The sequence below is a fragment of the Piliocolobus tephrosceles genome, chromosome 1, assembly GCF_002776525.5.
Source record: "Piliocolobus tephrosceles isolate RC106 chromosome 1, ASM277652v3, whole genome shotgun sequence".
NCBI lineage: Eukaryota > Metazoa > Chordata > Mammalia > Primates > Cercopithecidae > Piliocolobus > Piliocolobus tephrosceles.
In genome coordinates, this window is record NC_045434.1 from 106582730 (window position 1) to 106588508 (window position 5779).

Genomic DNA, 5779 nt, shown 5'->3' on the forward strand with positions numbered 1-5779 from the left:
TTTAACTCCAGATTTAAAACAAAAATAAGGCTAGGAATAAGAAAGATAAAGGTGACAATGAGGATAACAGAATGTTACATACTATGACAATGTAGGAAAACTTGAACTGCCAAAAATAAATGGAAGAAAGGAGAGATAATTTGGAAGTAGCATAAGTCTTGAAAACTTCATCTGTAATTGCTCAGAATTTAAAGGTATCTTCAAGGGTGGCAAGTCAAGCAGAAGGATAAATGTATAAAGGTAAGCCCTGAGTCAGGTAATGTTATTTACTAAAATTGAATGGAGAAAGAGAAGAAGGTTAGACAGGAGGAACAGGATACAGCTCATGTTGTGCATGGCAGGGAAGCAATAAATATTGCTTAAGAGGAAAGATAATATATAAAGGTGTCATTATAAAAATAACCATGAGAAAAATAAAACAGCATTTAAATAGCAGAAGAATGACAGAAACAACAGCAATGAAAAGCAGAATTAAACTTCTGAATTATTAACTACAACAGACATACAGAAAAATACATAAAATATGAATTACAGAATAATCGATAACTATAAAGCACATATGTATTAAGCACTACCCAAGTCAGGAAATACAACATTACTAGCATTCCTTCCTGATCATAATCTCTTCCCCTATATAGATAGCTACTATCCTGACTTTTATAGTAATTACATGCTTTTTTTTGTTTATAGTTTTACAATCTATGTATGCATCTCTAGTTTTGCCTATTTTTGGACTTTATATAATATAATCATACTGTATTTATTCTTTTATATGTTATTTATTTTATTTAAAAATGTGTTTCAAGAGTCATTCACTATATTGCATATATCTTTAGTTCCTTTTCTTGGAAGGATAGTATTCTGTTGTTTGAATATAATAACAATTTACAAGACTATATTTTCAGGGATATTTTATTTTGTTTTATTTTGAGGCAGAGTCTTGCTGTGTTGCCCAGGCTGGAGTGCACTAGCATGATCTCAGTACCTGAACCCTCTGCCTCCCAGGTTCAAGTGATTCTCGTGCCTTAGCCTCCTGAACAGCTAGGACTACAGGCACACATCACTATGCCTGGCTACTTTTTGTATTTTTAGTAGAGACAGGGTTTCGCCATGTTGGCCAGGCTGGTCTCAAACTCCTGACCTCAAGTGATCCACCTGCCTTGGCCTCCCAAAGTGCTGGGATTACAGGTGTGAGCTACCGCGCCTGGGCTGTACTCTTTTAATATTTTCAGATAAACAAAAGTTCTTATATTTAATGTAAACCAATTTACCATGTTTTTCTTTATAACTAATGCTTTTTGAAACTAGATTAAGAAATCTCTCTCCATCCTGAGGTCATAAAGGTATTGTTTTTTATGATCTCCTAAAAGTTTTATAGCTTTCTCTTTCATGGTATATCCATATCCTCTGGAGTTATTCTTATGAGTAGCACTAGTTACTTTAAAAGGTGAGAACAGGCCGGGCACAGTGGCTCAAGCCTGTAATCCCAGCACTTTGGGAGGCTGAGACGGGCGGATCACAAGGTCAGGAGATTGAGACCTTCCTGGCTAACACGGTGAAACCCCGTCTCTACTAAAAAATACAAAAAGCTAGCCGGGCGAGGTGGCGGGCGCCAGTAGTCCCAGCTACTCGAGAGGCTGAGGCGGGAGAATGGCGTAAACCCGGGAGGCGGAGCTTGCAGTGAGCTGAGATCTGGCCACTGCACTCCAGACTGGACGACAGAGTCTCGCTCTGTCGTCCAGTCTGGAGTGAAAAAAAAAAAAAAAAAAGGTGAAAACAAGGATCTAGGTTTAAAACAAAGAAAATTGTTGAAAGTGTATAAACAAAGCCGTTAGACTCAACAGGTCCCTTTTCCAGCTGGGCATAACCAGGCAACAACCTCTCCAGATAAATGATCCGGGAAGGGCTCCAGACTTAGGCACATCAGGTGCACCAGATGACAAGGGTTCGTACAGGGGCTAAAAAGAAGAGAATGCGTGAAAGTTTGGTTCTCTTCCCGCGCTCTGGACCCTGAACTCATGCAGCCAGGCATATGCTGCCTGGGAGATTGGAAAGTTCTTTTCTGAATAAATGGAATCACTCTAGAAAAAAAGACCTCCAGACAAAAACATTTGTGGATACCCAATACATAGGTCTAGCAGATCACCTTATATTGTAGCCCAGTGCCTAACAAATTACCCCAAATATAGTGGCTTAAAACAAGAAACATTTATTATCTTACAGTTTGTCCAGGTCGAGAATCAGGGCATGGTTTAGTTGGGCACCTCTGGCTCAAGGTCTCTCATGAGATTACAATCAAGTTATCAGCCAGGGCTGCAGTCTCATGTGAAGATTTAACTGGGGTAAAGATCCGCTTCCAACCTCAATTATGTGGTTATTGGTCACAGGATGAGTGGGCATCTCCACAGGGCCACCTCAGGACATGAATGCTGTCATCTCCCAGGGCAAGCAACACGAAAGAGAGCACCCACGATGGAAGACTAACCTTATTTATAAACTAATCTTAAAATGGACATCCTGTCACTTCTGTCACATTTTATTTGACAGAAGCAAGTCCCTAACTCCAGCTCATACTAAAGGAGACATGACTACATGAAGGTCTTGCGAATATTGGGACTCCCCAAGACCACCATGATTTCTGATCTCAACTGCAAGCTTGGGATCCCTGAGACATTGTCACGTTTGACAATCTGTTAGAAGGACTCACATAACTCACTGAAGAGGCACATGGGACAGTGTCCAGGAGAGGTTTTTTTTTTTTTTTACTTCAGCTGTTGTTTGTTGACATACAGGTAGGCTCTATAGCAACAGGCCCGGAGGCGCTGCAGTAGTTGGGGAAAATGGAAAGTGTAGGGTGGAGTGTTCGCTGCAGGACAGCTTAGTGGAGGGCGGGGACAGGTGCACATTGGGGAGGCCCAGGGGTTAGGGGAAGCAAGTAAGGGCCAGAGCCAGAGTCGGCTTAAATGGAACAACTGCCCCATACCCTAAGGCCCCTAACTCTCACTGGCTGTTTCCTGACCCCAGGTCAGCATTGGGAGTCCTCTGGCATCTGTTTTCTAAAGGAATTGAACAGAGTTCACACATGAAAAGAAGCTGTGACCCTCTTGCCATCTGGCTCCCGGGGCTTCCGGTTGGGCATTCCTCCTTCTTCCCTTGATTAGGTGGGGCCATATGATGGGCTGCCAGGCTCTGGGCTGTCCCACCAGAGCAGGCTGTAAACACAAGGTCAGGAGATTGAGACCTTCCTGGCTAACATGTTTCAGCAAGGCGTTTATCTTCTTCTCTGGTGTCCCAGCCCACCAGTGCCACATTACAGCCCAGGGTGAGCTCTACAAGCGTTGCTGGCCTAATGGATGGTTTGGGGAAAGGAGGTGGGATGGGCTGGAGGAGGGGCTCTGGGGTCCATCACCACACAGGAACAACACGCATGGTGTTGGTGAAGCCAGAGCCAGGGCGCCACCCAATCAGCGCAATGGCCACATCTCTCTCCCTCATTTTTGTTTTTTGTTTTTTTTTTTTTGAGATGGAATCTTGCTCTGTTGCCCAGGCTGGAGTGCAGTGGCACGATCTCAGCTCACTGCAAGCTCCGCCTCCCAAGTTCACGCCATTCCCCTGCCTCAGCCTCCCGAGTAGCTGGGACTACAGGCGCACGCTGCCACGCCCGGCTTATTTTTTGCATTTTTAGTAGAGACGGGGTTTCACCATGTTAGCCAGGATGGTCTCGATCTCCTGATCTCATGATCCGCACGCCTTGGGCTCCCAAAGTGCTGGGATTACAGACGTGATCGTGAGCCTGGCCCACATCTCCCTTCTTAAAGAAGCCTCCAGCCTTGCCAACATTCATGGCCAAGTTCACCCAGAGGTCCACATCCTCAGCCCTGGCCTCCTGGACTGGGTCCTGGCACAGCACAGGGAAGATGCCACGGTACAGGTGGGCCTGACCGGCTGTCTGGGAATTCCGTGTCACAGCAATGATGGGAGCACGTGGGCGGTATCTGGCCACCTGGTGAGCAGACCTGCCAGACTTGGTGAGGATGATTATGGCCCCACTGCAGCACTTGAAGGAGGTCTCATTGGCACCCACGGTGGTGGCTTTCGTGGGGTCACTGGTAATGGTCACCAGGTGGGGAGAGTTCCTCAAATAATTGCAAGTGGTAGATGGTCGCCTCTGCCTCACGGACAATCAGGTGCTGCTTGTGCCCAGCCTCCAGATAGTCCCCTTTGGCTGTCTCTCCAGACAGCATGATGCAGTGGGCTGCATTGGCCACATCACTGTTAATGACAGACTTCCCAGCTCGGCTGCACCACCCAATCATCATCTTCTGAGCAAGAAAGACCTTCTCTGCAGGAATCTCAACGCCTAGATCACCAGCAGCCACCATGATCCCATCACTGGCCTCTAGGATTTCATCAAACCTCAGAATGATTCTCAATTTTGCTGATTATCTTGATGTTCTTTCCCTTCTCTCCCAGGGCCTCCCTCACTTCATGGACATCAGATGCCTTGCGGATGAAGGACGCAAACACCATATCGACATCCTGCTCGACCCCAAACTTTGGGTCCTGGATGTCCTTTTCTGACACAGCAGGCAGGTCCACAGCAACCCCAGGAAGGTTCACACCCTTCTTGCTGCCCAAGGAACCACCATTTTCCACCTCCGTCACCAAGAAGTCAGCACCTTTCTGCTTTACCTGGAGAGGAATAAGCCCATCATCCACCTAGATCTTGCTGCCCACTTCCGTCACCTTGCAGATGTTCTTGTAGTCCAGCCACAGGATGTTCTCATCACACTTTTTCATGTAGGCATTATCCAACATGATTTTGAGAGTGGCTCCCATCTTCAGCACCATCTCCGCGGTGCTGCTGCCCTTGATGAGCCCAGTTCGGATCTCAGGTCCTTTAGTATCCAGAGCCATTGCAACGGGCCGGTAGAGGATGGGGTCAGAAGCAAAAATTTCCGTGGCTGTGTGCACGTTCTTGATGGTCTCCACGTGGTACTCATGAGTTCCATGAGAGAAGTTCAGACAAGCCACTTTCATTCCAGACTTAATCATCTCCTTCAACTTCTCCACCGATCGGGAAGCTGGGCTATTGGTACAGATGATGCCAGTGTTCCAGGCCGTGATGGGTGGTGTGTGAATGTCCAGGCAGCACATGTGCTCCAGGAATGTGTCAGCTACATGGCATGTAGCTGCTGGGTCTGAATGAAGGCAGTGCCGGCTTCCCTATGGGGCTTCGACATGGCTGCTGAGGTCCTCCAGTGCTGACCGACTTGGGCTACACTGCAAACATGAAGAGGTCAGGAGCCCCAGGACGTGCAGCTGCTGTGCCCCAGGAGAGTTTTAAATGCAGAGCATCTAGTTGTCCTCTCCCAGTGGAGTTATGCAGACAATTCTTACTTCTCACAGTAACAATGTATGATAATACACATGCAATATTCCCAGCCAGGGAAGCACCTCCAAGCCTTGGTGTCCAGAATTTTTATTAGTCATGTAGACATGGCTGACTGCCTGTGTGGCTGGCCTTCATGTCCAACACCCTCCTGAGGTTGAGCTGACAATGCATGGTTCAGAGCCCTTACCATATATCACGTTGTTAGCACAGACCATCTGGCATGGCCCAAGGCCCCCAGCTAAACAAAGAACATTCCAACAGTTTAGAGATTACCTCCCAGAAAGTGAGAGTAAAGGCCAGATACTTCCTGGGGCCAGGTTAATCCTTTTGTTGCACAGGCATGAATACCAGGAGGTGAGGATCACTGGGTGCCACCTTTTGGGT

The 5779-nt window shown here is 46.8% G+C and overlaps 1 pseudogene; it reads right to left on the reverse strand.

Moving 5' to 3' along the window:
- Positions 1-3405: 3405 nt before the first annotated feature.
- LOC111549581 lies at positions 3406-5249 on the reverse strand (annotated as a pseudogene).
- Positions 5250-5779: the final 530 nt, after the last annotated feature.